Consider the following 17,786-nt stretch of genomic DNA (forward strand, 5'->3'; position numbering starts at 1 on the left):
GATTTCTTGGAGTTTACCCAATATTAAATCTTCACGATTTTTTATTTTTTTTTAGTTTTATTATTAGAAAAGTGCCATAATTACAATAAGATTTCCACATAATACATATACATGAAAATGTTCATACAGTCAATGTTGACCAGGTTACATAGAGCCCACTATGGTTTTCTCATGACAAACCTTGGTGCTTTTCTTGACGCCAATATTCTTGCTCTTGCAACATCCTAGGATAATTACAAACCTATCCAGGGGCAAACATCCTGAAGATGCCTTAGGGTCCTTTTACATGGGGTGATAAATCGTTCATTGCTCAATCGGGGCATGCATTTACACTGAACAAGGATTTCATTCACTTCTCATTCGTTCAGTTTCTGCATGCAGAAAACTGAAGGATAGATCAGCCTGTGTAACCTGCCTGCTTACTTTGAATGGAGGTGGACCGGTGGGAATGATCCAGGGCCCGCTGCACCTCCATTCACTAGCGATGATGGTTCCTCTGTAAAAGTACAGGAGCTACTATTGGTGGGCTTTGGAGTCCAAGAGGTCATCCCGTGTAAAAGGGCCCTTATAGACAAGGGGTCTGATAGGCTGTAGCAGAACTGCTCAACTATTGTAGGTTAGAATTGAAGCCATTAATATAATCTCTTAGCACAAGTTCATTGGCTACAGCAGGGCTTCTCAATTTCTCTACTGGATCAATCCCTAGCTTCACTGTTGGTCCTAGTCCAATAAAATGCCACATAAATCGAGGCAATTTTTAAAACTTCAGTAGCAGAATAGAAAAAATACACAATCCTAAGTTGGCATAGTGACACAAATGATCATGCGCAAGAGCTAGCGCCTGAATCTCATACTGTAAGTAATGTGACTGTATTAATAGTGGCACAGTGAACTAAGGGTCAAGTCAGATTTTGAAGGGCACTTACATTTTTGATTTGAAGTCATTGTGTATGACTGAACTGAAAGTTTACCATCAGAGACACCAATGTGTCCTCCTCACAAGAATTGGTATTGCATTACCTTCTTTGACGTATGTGGCACTGTAAACTACCCATTTCCAATTATTTAAAATTTTGTCTTTATGTAATGAAAGAGAAACCATTGTACATGCATCATGCTGATACACATACTTAGACTGTAATGCATACACTCTGTAAAGAAAAAAAAATCCAGTCCCTAAAAAGTTGTCATTTTACTGCAAACTTGGCATGCAGTTCCATCTCCAGCAGATATACAGATGATTAGAGTTGTGAGGTGATTAGATGAACAGTCTTGTCACCTGAGGCCCTAAAAGTGGTTCTGCCCTTGACCTATAAAAAGAATCCCTCATAGGCTCCTTGTGTGTTGTGGACCTCTTTCTGCTTGTGTAGAGCTTGTACAATGCAATTGAAGAGATTTTGCGCAGGTAAGACTTTGAATGGGGCTACATTATTGGCATGCGATAAGATGGATGGTTGTATGACAAATTGCCTGCCACCTGGGCCATTCTCACCAGACTGTTAGGAGGTGGTATGACTAGTAGACTCATGAAGGCACGTACACAAGGAGACCCGGCTCAGGATGCCCTTGACAGACCACCAGTAGAGAGGAAAGTCTGATCATTCGACAAGCACAAGCAACTCCAATTGTTTGTCTGCCATCCAGAGACAAGAGGCACCATCGTTACACCCCTGAAACGCTTCGCTGAAGGCCATTTAGTCTCATGGAACCTATTACATGTACTGCCTTTGACACCTACCCACCTTTTGCCTCCCTTTGCAGTAGTGTCATGAATGGTGAAACTGGACTGCTACAGAGTGAACCGGATTGTCTTTAGTGACAAATTAAGGTTTAGTTTGAGCATTAACAAAGGCCATGTTTGTGTCTGCCTCAATCCTGCCTTTGCTGTGGAGCGGCACACTGCCAGGACTGCTGGTTTAATGGTCTGGGGAGCCATCACATACAACAGTCAGCCACCCCTAGTCCTAGTAGTAGTACGACTTACCGTGACGGCTCAGCGAAATGTTCAGGACATCCTGCAGCCACATGTGTTCCTCTCGTGGCAGCTTCCAAGAGGCAGCAGGATAATGCTCGGTCACACACTCAAGGGTGTCACAGGGATGACTCTACAACATGGCAAGAATTCTGGCAATTGGGAAGGTCCTAGAATTGTGGCAAATAGAACATGTATGGGACCATTTCAGATGATAACTTGGACAGCCTACAATTTTCATGAGCTAGAGGCTGAGTTAGAGCAAATGTTTACTGATATGAAACCTGTATGCCTGCATGCTCGTCCCTATAACCTCTTGCATCCAAGCTAGAGGCAGCCCAACAGGCTACTAGAACCTCCCTTCAAGGGGGCAGTGTTCCACATTATCATTTTGCTCTGATATTGTAATCCCTTACTTATATCAAAGTTAAAATCGAATGAAACTCTGTATGTGATTATGACAATTCCTGATAAGGGATGTTTTTGTTTTTTTTTACAAGGAGTATATTTAAAAATATAGGCCCATCAATTCCAACCTGTAATCCTACAGAGAGGGGTCAGAGGGAGGCAAAACCTCCTATGAAGTAGGGGCTAATTGTCTCATATTCTCGACTCCAAATATGGGAAAATAAATCCTTGACTCGATGACCCATCTTCAGAAATTTGTTGCGCAAATAAACTAAGCCAAGACCAAAGCTTCTTGCTAAAGCTCCATGTCCTGAGCACATGGTTTGTCAGGGGTTTCACTTCTCTTATGAGTTATCTCAATGTGGTCACATATTGAGCAATTTGTTTTGATATGACACAATCAGGCTGAGGGTTGAGATGTCTATGAGGAGTTACTGAGCTCTTGAGGAACAGAATGCTCAATATCCCACAAAGGGATTGTATGATCTTAATGCAATTACATCATTGTACCTTCTTATGCTCCAAAAAAGTGGATACATTGGACCCCTAATGTGTCACCATTACCAAAATAGCATTGGGAGATAGAGGCCACAATGGATGTAGATGTGTAATAGCTAGAGATGAGCGAGCACCAAAATGCTAGGGTGCTCGTTACTCGAGATGAAATTTTCGCGATGCTCGAGGGTTCGTTTCGAGTAACGAACCCCATTGAAGTCTCGCTAAGGTTTTCATTTGTGAAAATCTGGGCAATTCAAGAACGTGATGGGAACGACACAGCAACGGATAGGGCAGGCGAGGGGCTACATGTTGGGCTGCATCTCAAGTTCCCAGGTCCCACTATTAAGCCACAATAGCGGCAAGAGTGCCCCCCCCCCCCTCCCAACAATTTTTACTTCTGAAAAACCCTCATTAGCAAGGCATACCTTAGCTAAGCACCACACTACCTCCAACAAAGCACAATCACTGCCTGCATGGCACTCCGCTGCCACTTCCCCTGGGTTACATGCTGCCCAAACCCCCCCCCACACGACCCAGTGTCCTTGCGCAGCCTTCAGCTGCCCTCATGCCACACGCTGGCCTCATAGCCACACCACCCTCGTGTCTATAAGTGCATCTGCCATGAGGAGGAACCGCAGGCACACACTGCAGAGGGTTGGCAGGGCCACGCAGCGACCCTCTTTAAAAGGGGTGGGGCGATAGCCCATAATGCTGTACAGAAGCAATGAGAAATCCAATCCTGTGCCACCTCCATCAGGAGCTGCACACGTGGGCATAGCAATGGGGAACCCATGTGCCACACACTATTCATTCTGTCAAGGTGTCTGCATGTCCCAGTCAGACCGAGTTTTTTTTTATAAATAGTCACAGGCAGGTACAACTCCGCAATGGGAATTCCATGTGCACCCACAGCATGGGTGACTCCCTGGAACACACCGGCTGTACATAAATGTATCCCACTGCAGTGCCCAGCACAGCTGAGGTAACGTCAGCTTTAATGCAGGTGGGCTTCGGCCCACACTGCATGCCCCAGTAAGACTGGGGTTCTTTTAGAAGTGGACACATGCAGTTACAACTCAGTGTAGACGGACAGCATGGGTGGCTCCCTGGAACCCACCGGCGGTACATAAATATATCCCATTGCAGTGCCCAGCACAGCTGAGGTAACGTCAGCTTTAATGCAGGTGGGCTAAAAATTACTAGGATTACAATGTAGGCGAGGGCCCAAAAAAATTGGTGTACCAACAGTACAAATGTACCTCAGAAAAATTGCCCATGCCCAACCAAGAGGGCAGGTGAAACCCATTAATCGCTTTGGTTAATGTGGCTTAATTTGTAACTAGGCCTGGAGGCAGCCCAGTTAAAAAAAAAAATTGATTCAGGTGCAAGTTTCAACGCTTTATTGAATTGAGAATTGAAACGTATAAACATTGTTTACAAAAGTTATATGACTGAGCCTAGTGGGCCTAAGAAAAATTGCCTGTTCAGCGTGATTACGTGAGGTTTCAGGAGGAGGAGCAGAAGGAGGAGGATGAATATAATACACAGATTGATGAAGCTAAAAGGTCCCCGTTTTTTATGGTGATGGAGAACGATGCTGCCATCCGCAGGTGCAGCCTACGTATAGTTGAGGTATCGCTGCTGTCCGCTGGTGGAGAAGAGAACTCTGGGGAAATCCAGGCTTTGTTCATCTTTATGATTGTAAGCCTGTCGGCACTGTCGGTTGACAGGCGGGTACACTTATCCGTGATGATTCCCCCAGCCGAACTAAACACCCTCTCTGACAAGACGCTAGCCGCAGGACAAGCAAGCACCTCCAGGGCATACAGCGCGAGTTCAGGCCACGTGTCCAGCTTTGACACCCAGTAGTTGTAGGGGGCAGAGGCGTCACGGAGGACGGTGGTGCGATCGGCTACGTACTCCCTCACCATCCTTTTACAGTGCTCCCGCCGACTCAGCCTTGACTGGGGAGCGGTGACACAGTCTTGCTGGGGAGCCATAAAGCTGTCCAGGCCCTTAAAGACTTGCACTGCCTGTGCTGTACATGCTGCCTGATCTCCACGCCTCCCCTGCTACCTGGCCCTCGGAACTGCGCCTTCTGCCACTAGCGCTGTCGGATGGGAATTTTACCATCAGTTTGTCCGCCAGGGTCCTGTGGTATAGCATCACTCTCGAACCCCTTTCCTCTTCGGGTATGAGAGTGGAAAGGTTCTCCTTATACCGTGAGTCGAGCAGTTTGTACACCCAGTAATCCGTAGTGACCAGAATGCGTGTAACGCGAGGGTCACGAGAAAAGCATCCTAACATGAAGTCAACCATGTGTGCCAGGGTACCTGTACGCAACACATGGCTGTCCTCACTAGGAAGATCACATTCAGGATCCTCCTCCTCCTCCTCCTCAGGCCATACACGCTGAAAGGATGACAGGCAAGCAGCATGGGTACCCTCAGCAGTGGGCCAAGCTGTCTTTTCCCCCTCCTCCTCATGCTCCTCCCCCTCCTCAACGTGCTGAGATATAGACATGAGGGTGCTCTGACTATCCAGCGACATACTGTCTTCCCCCGCCTCCATTTCCGAGCACAAAGCGTCTGCCTTTATGCTTTGCAGGGAACTTCTTAAGAGGCATAGCAGAGGAATGGTGACGCTAATGATTGCAGCATCGCTGCTCACCATCTGGGTAAACTCCTCAAAGTTTCCAAGGACCTGGCAGATGTCTGCCAACCAGGCCCACTCTTCTGTAAAGAATTGAGGAGGCTGACTCCCACTACGCTGCCCATGTTGGAGTTGGTATTCCACTATAGCTCTACGCTGCTCATAGAGCCTGGCCAACATGTGGAGCGTAGAGTTCCACCGTGTGGGCACCTCGCACAGCAGTCGGTGCACTGGCAGATTAAACCGATGTTGCAGGGTGGCAGCGTCCGTCTTGGACTTGCGGAAATGTGCACTGAGCCAGTGCACCTTTCCGAGCAGGTCTGACAAGCGTGGGTAGCTTTTCAGAAAGCGCTGAACCACCAAATTAAAGATGTGGGCCAGGCATGGCACGTGCGTGAGGCTGCCGAGCTGCAGAGCCGCCACCAGGTTACGGCCATTGTCACACACGACCATGCCCGGTTGGAGGCTCAGCGGCGAAAGCCAGCGGTCGGTCTGCTCTATCAGACCCTGCAGCAGTTCGTGGGCCGTGTGCCTCTTCTCTCCTAAGCTGAGTAGTTTCCGCACGGCCTGCTGACGCTTGGCCACCGTTGTGCTGCCACGCCGCGCGACACCGACTGGTGGCAACGTGCTGCTGCTGACACATCTTGATTGCGAGACAGAGGTTGCGTAGGAGGAGGACGGTGGTTTAGTGGAGGAAGCATACACCGCCGCAGATACCAGCACCGAGCTGGGGCCCGCAATTCTGGGGGTGGGTAGGATGTGAGCGGTCCTAGGCTCTGACTCGGTCCCAGCCTCCACTAAATTCACCCAATGTGCTGTCAGGGAGATATAGTGGCCCTGCCCGCCTGTGCTTGTCCACGTGTCCGTTGTTAAGTGGACCTTGGCAGTAACAGCGTTGATGAGGGCGCGTACAATGTTGCGGGAGACGTGGTCGTGCAGGGCTGGGACGGCATATCGGGAAAAGCAGTGGCGACTGGGAACCGAGTAGCACGGGGCCGCCGCCATCATGTTTTTGAAAGCCTCCGTTTCCACAAGCCTATACGGCAGCATCTCCAGGCTGATCAATTTGGCTATGTGCACGTATAACGCTTGAGCGTGCAGGTGCGTGGCTGCATACTTGCGCTTGCGCTCAAACACTTGCGCTAGCGATGGCTGGACGGTGCGCTGAGAGACATTTCTGGATGGGGCCGAGTACAGCGGCGGTGAGGGTGTGGGTGCAGGCCGGGATACGGTAGTGCCTGTGTCCTGAGAGGGGGGTTGGATCTCAGTGGCAGGTTGGGGCACAGGGGGAGAGGCAGTGGTGCAAACCGGAGGCGGTGAACGTCCTTCGTCCCACCTTGTGGGGTGCTTGGCCATCATATGTCTGCGCATGCTGGTGGTGGTGAGGCTGGTGGTGGTGGCTCCACGGCTGATCTTGGCGCGACAAACCTTGCACACCACAGTTCGTCGGTCGTCTGCACTCTCAGTGAAAAACTGCCAGACCTTTGAGCACCTCGGCCTCTGCAGGGTGGCATGGTGCGAGGGGGAGCTTTGGGAAACAGTTGGTGGATTATTCGGTCTGGCCCTGCCTCTACCCCTGGCCACCGCACTGCCTCTTCCAATCTGCCCTGCTGCTGCACTTGCCTCCCCCTCTGAAGACCTGTCCTCAGTAGGCGTAGCAAACCAGGTGGGGTCAGTCACCTCATCGTCCAGCTGCTCTTCCTCCGAATCCTCTGTGCGCTCCTCCCTCGGACTTACTGCAATTACTACTACCTGAGTGATAGACAACTGTGTCTCATCATCATCGTCCTCCTCACCCACTGATAGCTCTTGAGACAGTTGCCGGAAGTCCCCAGCCACATCCCCCGGACCCCGGGAACTTTCCAAAGGTTGGGCATCGGTCACGACAAACCCCTCCGGTGGGAGAGGAACCATTGCTGCCCATTCTGGGCAGGGGCCCGAGAACAGTTCCTGGGAGTCTGCCTGCTCCTCAGAATGTGTCATTGTAATGGAGTGAGGAGGCTGGGAGGAAGGAAGAGCAGCAGCCAGAGGATTCATAGTTGCAGCAGTGGACGGCGTAGAACTCTGGGTGGTCGATAGATTGCTGGATTCCCTTTCTGCCATCCACGACAGGACCTGCTCACACTGCTCATTTTCTAATAAAGGTCTACCGCGTGGACCCATTAATTGTGAGATGATTCTGGGGACGCCAGAAACGTGCTTCTCTCCTAATCCCGCAGCAGTCGGCTGCGATACACCTGGATCAGGAGCTCGGCCTGTGGCCACACCCTGACTTGGGCCTCCGCGTCCTCGCCCGCGTCCACGTCCTCTAGGCCTACCCCTTCCCCTCAGCATGGTGTATTACAAGTAGAGCAGAAACAGAATGCTGTAATTAAATGTGCCGCTTATTGGCCTGTGGTTGGAGGCTGACTTCGCTTACGGAACGCTCAGCAGGGGCAGGAAACAATTTTGCGCACGCCTGTAGTGAGACGTAGGTGCGTATGACTGAGCTAGTGGAATTCACAGCGCAGAAGCAGTCAAGTGGCCAAAGGCCAGTAGTAGGCCTTAAGTATTTTGCTTCTATTTTTTTAAATGCTGAGCTGAGACAGCAGACAGATACTGTAGGCAGCGTATATTATGTATACTGTTTCCCTATGGCGGGATGACGGCAGTGATGTAACGGAGACAGCAGAGCCAGGAAACAATTTTGCGCAAGCCTGCTGTAACGCTTAGCTGCGTATTAATTAGGACTACTACTCCCAGCAGACAGATACTGTAGGCAGCGTATAATATTATGTATACTGTTTCCCTCTGGCGGGATGACGGCGGTGATGTAAGGGAGACAGCAGAGCCAGGAAACAATTTTGCGCAAGCCTGCTGTAACACTTAGCTGAGTATTAATTAGGACTACAACCCCCAGCGGACAGATACTGTAGGTAGCGTATAATATTATGTATACTGTTTCCCTCTGGCGGGATAACGGCGGTGATGTAAGGGAGACAGCAGACCCAGGAAACAATTTTGCGCAAGCCTGCTGTAACGCTTAGCTGCGTATTAATTAGGACTACTACCCCCAGCAGACAGATACTGTAGGCAGCGTATAATATTATGTATACTGTTTCCCTCTGGTGGGATGACGGCGGTGATGTAACGGAGACAGCAGAGCCAGGAAACAATTTTGCGCAAGCCTGCTGTAACGTTTAGCTGCGTATTAATTAGGACTACTACCCCCAGCAGACAGATACTGTAGGTAGCGTATAATATTATGTATACTGTTTCCCTCTGGCGGGATGACGGCGGTGATGTAACGGAGACAGCAGAGCCAGGAAACTATTTTGCGCAAGCCTGCTGTAACGCTTAGCTGCGTATTAATTAGGACTACTACCCCCAGCAGACAGATACTGTAAGCAGCGTATAATATTATGTATACTGTTTCCCTCTGGCGGGATGACGGCGGTGATGTAAGGGAGACAGCAGAGCCAGGAAACAATTTTGCGCAAGCTTGCTGTAATGCTTAGCTGCGTATTAATTAGGACTACTACCCCCAGCAGACAGATACTGTAGGCAGCGTATAATATTATGTATACTGTTTCCCTCTGGCGGGATGACGGCGGTGATGTAACGGAGACAGCAGAGCCAGGAAACAATTTTGCGCAAGCCTGCTGTAACGCTTAGCTGTGTATTAATTAGGACTACTACCCCCAGCAGACACGCAGTAAACTGAAGACGGTCACAGGCAGCGCAAATATAGTATTTTTCACCAATTTTTTTGAAAAAGCCCACTGCCTATATAGCCTGTATATCTCTTTCCCTGCCTCACCAGTACTGGCCCTATATTCTGTACAATGACTGCAGACTCAGGACGCAATGCTCTGCATGCCCGATATACAAAAAAAAAAAAAAATTTGTGCAACACTGCTAAAAGCAGCCTCAACAGTACTGCACACAGTCAGATGTGGCCCTAAGAAGGACCATTGGGGTTCTTCAAGCCTAAAATAACTCCTAACACTCTCCCTATGGCAGCAGCAGCATCAGCAGCACTTTCCCTGATCTATGTCAGAATGCATCTGTGGCGAGCCGCGGGAGGGGCAGATTTAAATACTCGGGTGACACCTGATCTCCCCAGCCACTCACTGCAGGGGGGTGGTATAGGGCTTGAACGTCACAGGAGGAAGTTGTAATGCCTTCCATGTCTTTCTATTGGCCAGAAAAGCGCGCTAACGTCTCAGAGATGAAAGTGAAAGTAACTCGAACATCGCGTGGTGCTCGTTACGAGTAACGAGCATCTCGAACACGCTAATACTCGAACGAGTATCAAGCTCGGACGAGTACGCTCGCTCATCTCTAGTAATAGCTCATCGGACTAGATTTTCTTTTCAATTTTGGTGTATTGCAGAATATTGACCCATCTTGACATGTAAGACATTTTTTTTTAATATTCACACCCCCATGGCCTTTTCATCTTTCTTTTACTGAAATGAAGGGTTTTTTTTGCCTTCCCTGCATATCATTTCTTGGAACTAATGGAAGAATTGTGAGGGTTGCTGTTATTACTCGACCGCCTTTTGACCTATAAATGAAAGGTAAATCTTAGAATCAGATGTAAACCAGATGGATTGTCACTGTACTATTGACAAAATTACACTTGGAGGCAATTAGCCATTGATGCAGCTGATATTTATGGCATTGACGAAGACATATAACAATAGGAAATTTATGGCACATATTTTAGTTTTATTTAAATGTAGGGTTCCATATTGACTCAAAGGTTGCGGCCATCGCATATTTAAAATAAACCGTGAGTTAGCAGGGGAAAGTTCATGAAGTGTGACCTTTCTTGGAATGGGGAATCTGAAAAGTTGTAGTGTAAAAAATAAACTTTATGCTATAGACAGGACATAAATCAGAGCAAATGAATCTGCTATGGTTTTTGTATATACTTTGCAGTGCGGTAATATTGCTCCATGCATTTCATGTATATTACAGAAATGTTCCATCCAACATAGTCACAGCATGAAACCATGACGTATTTTATATTTCTTTCCAGATCCTTTTTAGTACTAACACTTTTCTATGGCTAGATGTATACTTTACCTTTTTATGGAAGGCTGGTTCTAATGTACAAGAGACTTTCAATCTTTGCCCAGGTGAGGCAAAGCTTTGCCAGTTTGCTATTCTAGCACTCTATCTAAATATCCTAACCAAGGCAGTGTGACTTGTTAGTACCACCCCATGGCCTGTAGAACCAGGGGCACATGCACTACTATAGCCATACCCCCTGCCAAGTGATCTTATGTATTATAAAGGGGTTTCTCAACTACCGTAAATACATAGGCTAATCCACAGGATAAGCGATATATGTATGATTGCTCATGGTCTGACCACTTGCAACTAGTGAGTCCAATTAGTGAATGGAGTGGCAATGCATATGTGACCTCTGTTTCATTCCCTCAATTATGTTATCTCCATCCCTAAGGCCTCCTGCACACGGGCGGAAATTTTGCGGCGGGATTCCCCGCAAAATTTCATCCCGTACACGCCTGCAGAGGATTGCATTACAATACGCAAACCTATGCAGACGGCCGCTATTTGTCTGCGCGAAATCACACGCAATAAACAAATCGCGGCATGCTCTATTTCTGTGCTGGGCTCTGCAAGCCCCGCACAGAAATGACACTCACCGGCTGCCAGCTCCGGTCTGCGCATGCGCCGGCAGCCGGCACATAAAAGAGCTGGGGCTGCGGGAGCAGGTAAGTGACGCGCTGCTCTCTGCAGGGGCGCGGGTCGGGTCCCGCTGCTGAATTGTTAAATGCAGCAGACTACACTTTCCTATACAGTAATAAAAATGGTAATGCAGAAATACTGGCCTAAAATAGGCACTTTTCCAACATAGAATACCTCAAGGAAGACAACAGAATAACTCCTCACCAGCATGGGTACATGAGGGGTCGATCATGTCAGACCAATTTGAACATCATCTACGATGAAGTAAGCGCTAGGCTGGACCTGGGAAAGTCTATTGATCTCATATATCTGGTTTTCTCTAAAGCATTTGACATGATAGGTTGATATATAAAATGAGCCCGTTCTGTCTGGACAAAAACATGTGTATCTGGGTGAAGAACTGGCTCAGAGATAGAAAGCAGAGGGTGGTAATAAATGGTTTGTACTCTGATTGGGCCACTGTCGTTAGCGGGGTGCCACAGGGCTCAGTTTATTAGGTCCCATTCTGTTCGATATATTAGTGACCTGATAGAGGGGCTGCACAGTGAAATATCAATATTTGCAGATAATACAAAATTATACAAGATAATTAATACAACGGAGGGCAATGTACGGCTACATATCAATATTGATAAATGTAAGGCTATGCACATAGGCAGGAGAAACGGATGTCACCAATATAGACTAAATGGGGTACTGCTAGGGAAAAGTGAGATGGAAAAAGACCTGGGAGTACTAGTGGACTGTAGGTTTAACTGGAACAATCAGTGCCAGTCAGCTGCTGCAAAAGCAAATGAAGTCTTGGGGTGCATTAATAGAGGTATAGGGGTGAGGGACGAGAACATTCTTCCAATATATAAGACCCTTGTCAGGCCTCACGTGGAATACTCTGTACAGATCTGGGTATTGGTGCTCAGGTAAGATGTTGCAGTTCTTGAGGGGGTTTCAAAGAAGGACAACTAAATTAATAAAGGGAATGAGAGCCTCTCTGGGTATTCCAGTCCTATCAAAATTGGGATTATTCGCCCTGGAAAAAAGACAGTCGAGGGATGATCAAATAACTATGTATAAATACAGGAGGGGACAATACAAGGATCTCTCCCAGGATCTGTTTATACCCGGGACTACGACAGTAACAAGATGGCATCCACTACGTCTAGAAGAAAGCAGGTTCTATCACCAACCTAGAAGGGGGTTCTTGACTGTAAGAGCAGTGAGACTGTGGAACATGGTTATGGCAAAATCCATAGAGGAGTTTGAGGGGACTAGATGACTTTCTAGAATGCTATATTTCAGGATATAGACATTGGGTGACCAGCGAGGTTGTTGATCTCAAATGTTGATCTAGGGATTACTCTGGCTGCCATTATGGAGTCAGGAAGGATTTTTTATTTCCAAATGAGCTAAATTGGCTCGTTGGTTTTTTTTTGGGGGGGGGGGGGTTGCCTTCCTCTGGACCAACAAGGGGGGAGGTGGGGGTTAGAACAGGGTGAACTAGATGGACATTGTCTTCATTCAGCCTAACCTATCACATTACTATGTTACACTGGCTTCATAGTGCCCAGTGGATACATTTGGGGTATGCACCAGGAGTTTTCCCGACATTTGCTGAATATCTTGAAATAGAATATTTTGAATACATGTGAACAGAGCCTAGCTTGTACAGATTGTGAAGTTCTCTTTTACAATTAATGCGTTCTGGTGTACTCATTGAAATGTACGTATTTGGCATACATTAAGACAGGAGTTTGCCGTCTTGAATGAGTGAATAATTCAGTGTACCAATATGCAAATCCTGATTTACCAGCCATTTAGTAGTGGATGTATCCATTTTACCAGTTTGATTTTTGGTCTTGGCCAATTAAGGAGAATCGCTTCTCTCATATTCTATGAACTGGCAATTTAGCAGATTGTAAAATTGGCGGGACAGGCAAAACAATTTGCTCATTTCTTAAAATGAGCTTCATTATCCTTTTGATATCCTTTTCAGGGATTCGCTTTAGATTCTTGTGTAAGGGACTCAAGACCATGATGTCCCTTGACAGAGGTTATGAACTAGCATATTTAGACCACAATATCAGCCAATATCTCATGTTTATCAGTTTTGCAGGATGCAGTCTGTCCTTGTGATGATGGGGAAATAGGGTGTTCTGTCATAGTGGCATCAAGAATACCTCTAAATATTAGATTTCTGTAGGAACACTCACTGATAAAAAAAAAACAACACAAAAACTAGCAATTATAGAACCAGCTGTGCTACTTGTAACACACACACACACACAGACACACACACACACACACCCCTGCTACATCATCCCATACAACAGGGACCAGAAGCCGCACAGCACTGGATTTGTGAGTGACTTACATGTTCTGCCCCGATCACATGACTGTGACGCTCACCTCGAGAATGGCTAACGTGCTCTGCCCCTGGTCACATGATAGTGACGTCACCAAAGGTCCATCTTCGCTAGTGCGATAGTTACATGCTCCGCCCCTTATCACATGATGGGGACATCATGACAGGTCCTGCATCATTGTGCCGATTATGGGCAGACTACAAACCACCTGTGGCCTTAGTTGCTATGGAATTCTAACAAACACCTAGCCGCCCAGCAGCAGTGTGCATACAGGACCTGTGATTACGTCACTGTCATGTGATCAGAGGCAGAGCATGTAACTCCCTCACTGGGGAGGAAGGACCTTTGATGACCTCACCATCATGTGATCACGGGCGGATCATGTAAGTCACTCACAAACCCACTCACGCGCGGTCGGGCAGACAGGTCATCGTTAGTATTTTGATAATGCACCTAGTTAGAAATGTCAGATTGCTTCAAAATGTGGCATGCAGTTACATCTCAGGGAGATATGTAAACGATTGCAGTTGTGGTCTGATTAGACATTGGGTCTTGCCACTAGAGGCCTTAATAGTGCTTCCTCCATTGCCCTATAAAATGGCTTTGAGAGGCTACTTTTGTGCAGTGGATCTCTTGTTGAGAAATCATTCCCTTCTAGAAATGCCTCAATGATGCACTTGAAGACATTTTTTAATAGACTTTGAGACAGGGAGCATTTTTGGAATGAGATAAGGAGGGATGGTAGTTTTTACATATTTTCCGCTATTTAGACCCTTCTGTCCAAGCGCTTAGGAAGAGTTGCCCAGACAGCCCACCAGTAGAGCACATTGTTTGATTTGCCAACAAGCACAAGCAACTCAAACAGTTTTGTTATCCATCATCCAGACACAGTTGACACCTTCATTTCAGACTCCTGTCTCTACCCAGACGATTTCCAGGTGCTTAGTAGAAAGAAGTTTGCAGTGGTATCGTGCATGAGAAACACAGACTAGACCCATGTCATCTTTAGCATTGATTTCACGATCTGTTTGAGAGCCGATTGTCATGTTTGATTACGAAACCCTCGTGGTGAGCGCTTCATTCCTGTCTTTGCTGTGGAGCAGCACACTGCCCCCACTGCTGGTGTGATGGGCTAGGGGGCCATCACATATGAAAGTCTGTACCTCTAGTAGTGATATGAAGGAGTCTAACAGCTCAGCACTATCTGCTGGAAATACTGTGACCACATGTTTTGTCTCCCACGGAGGTGGTTCTAACAGGTATTTTTCAGTAGGGAAATGCTCACCTACACATAGCAAGGGTTTCCCAGGAATGCCTGTACCTACTTCGTTGGTCTGCCTGATTGGCAGATTTATCGCTGATCTTACATTTATGGGACCCGTTGGGATGCCCGCTTTGGCAGCCTATGAATGTGCAGGATCTAGAGGCCCAGTTGCAACCTATGGAGCCTGTATGCCTCCATGCCCGACCGTATCTTATGTATCCAGGCTAGAGGCAGCCTAACAGGGTACTAAAGCCTCCTTTTGACTTGTTCAGTTTCCCAATAAACTCAGGCTGGTTTCACATCTGCATTGGAACCTTCAGTCAGTGGATCTGTTGCAGATCCAGCTCAAAATACCGGAAGAAAAACCCCTGTATGCATGAGCATTTTCTTCTGACCAAAAGCCGGTCAGCTGAGTTGAAAGCAGATGGACCCCATTATAGTCAATGGGGATCCGTCCGACGCTGTTCAGTTGCGTCCAGTGACTGAGCCGTTCGGCCACGAGGATTCCCCTTTTCTGCTCCCAAAACCCAGAGCACAGATGTGAAACCACCCTTATGCTTTTGCTCTAATATTGTAATTATTCACATGTATCATCATTACATTGACACTTATGAAGTTTTGATTCCAACAACTCCTCCTTTGGTGCATTTTTTTTTCAATGAGTGTAAGTAAGATTAAATCAAAATTGTAAGAAACAAGTTCTGTTTGAGAATAGTTAGCTACTCGCAACTAATGTGAAAAGTGCAACAGTAATTTAATGGATACCAGTATTATAGTTCATAGTGCCGAGTTATGATTTTAAAGGAAGGTGTGCACCTAGAGCCTCCACTAGATGTCACTATATGTGGAGTAACAGCATAAAGGATATTTTACTCAGTTAGAAGACTGTCTACTACTATTACTAACACTACATGGATATTTGGGACAACCCCAATTCGAAAACAGTTGGGATGCTGTATAAAATGTTAATAAAAAATTGCAATGATTTGGAAATCTCATAGAACCATATTTTAGTCACAAGGGAACACATATCAGAAATGTGAAAGTGAGACATTTTCCATTTCATTAAAAAAAAAATCTTATTTACAAATTGATGGCAGCAACACATCTCAAAAAAGTTGGGACAGAGCCATGTCTACCATTGTGCAGCATTCCCTCTTCTTTTTACAACAGTCAGTAAACATATGGGAAGTAGGACAACCAATTGTTGGAATTTTGGGACAGGAATGTGGTCCTATTCTTGTCTGATGAAGTTTCTAGCTGCTCTATAGTTCTGGGTCGTCTTTGGCAGATTGTTCATTTCATAATGCGCCAAATGTTTTCTATTGGTGAAAGGTCTGGCCTGCAGGCGGACGGTTCAGCCCCCGGACTCTTCTTCTGTGAAGCCATGCCGTTGTGATGAATGCAGTATGTGGTTTAGCATTGTCTTGCTGAAATATACAAGGCCTTCCCTGAAGGAGACGTTGTCTGGATGGGAACATATGTTGTTCTAAAACCTCTATATTCTGATCAACATTGATGGTGCCTTTCAAGATGTGTAAACTGTCCATGCCATAGGCACTAATATAACCCCACATCATCAAAGATGCAGGCTTTTGAACAATGCGCTGATAACAAGCTTGATGGTCCCTCCCTTCTTGAGTCCGGAGGATACTGTGTGCTTGGTTACCAAAAAGAATTTCGCATTTTGACTCATCTGACCACAGAACAGTTTTCCAATTTGCTTCAATCCATTATAAATGCGTTTTGGCCCAAAGAAGACGCCGGTGTTTCTGAGTTGTGTTGATATAGGGATTCTTATATTTATGATACAGCTTTACCTTACATTTGGGAATTGCATGGCAAACTGTGTTCACAGACAGTGAGATCTCTCACTCTCTCCCCAGCTCCACCCTGCTCACTCCTGCAACTCACCACTCTCCCCAACCGGCACCCGAATCTTTAGAGACGAGCGGGCAGGTACTCGCATAAGGCACTACTCGCTCGAGTAGTTTGCCTTAGCGAGTACGCTTGCTCATCTCTAATTAATACCACTTTTCCAGCCTTTTGGTAACCCTGGCCGAACTTTTGTGAGATGTGTTGCTGCCATCAATCTCTAAATGAGTTTTTTTTTTTTTTTTATGAAATGGAAAAATGTCTCACTTTCACTTTCTGATATGTGTTTTTATTGTGAATAAAATATGGTTCCATGAGATGTCTAAATCATTGCATTCTTTTTTTTCTTTACATTTTTTTACATCTTACACAAGTCCCAACTCTTTTGGAATTGAAGTTGCATTAGAAGACAAAGTAATTTATCATTGACCCCTCTGAAGCTCTTAAATGGTTATAAATTTTGTGAGCGCTAGCAAGTGTACATTACATATGTGTGGTTATGGCGTTCTAGTGTTAATTTTTATGGAAGATAGCTGGATGTTTGGAAGAGAATTCTGATGGGCTACTGGATGATGTTCTCCCCTAGTTCTACAGCTGGTGTCCATTTCTTGAACTGATGAGGTCTAACAAGGACGGAAATAATTCTATGAAACATGAAATCTGCTTGTGGATACATATATTTTCTGTGTATCGATACATGGCTCTGCTTGCTTCTCCGAGGAAAGCTGAGCAAAGCCAATCATAGCTAAAGGGATTGTTACATGTGCTGCTGGGATCTGTAGTTCTAAGCTTCCTAGCAGCACAACCCTCACAGGTTAATTGATTGAGCTGGCTGGGTGTGGTACTTCCTGCTGACCAATAATCTGGGTCTGCGCTCACATATAAACCCAGCTCCTGGTCAGTCTCTGTCTTTAGAAAAAAACATCTAGCTTGTCAAAAAATACATATCCCATTATTCTTTATTTCCCTCAATTTGCTGCCCAACAATTGCAAAAAAGTTTCAAAAACATACAGACAGGTGACTATAGATTGTGAGTCCCAATGGGTACAGGAT

This window comes from Eleutherodactylus coqui, chromosome 4 (assembly GCF_035609145.1).
Source record: "Eleutherodactylus coqui strain aEleCoq1 chromosome 4, aEleCoq1.hap1, whole genome shotgun sequence".
In the NCBI taxonomy this organism is placed as follows: Eukaryota; Metazoa; Chordata; class Amphibia; order Anura; family Eleutherodactylidae; genus Eleutherodactylus; species Eleutherodactylus coqui.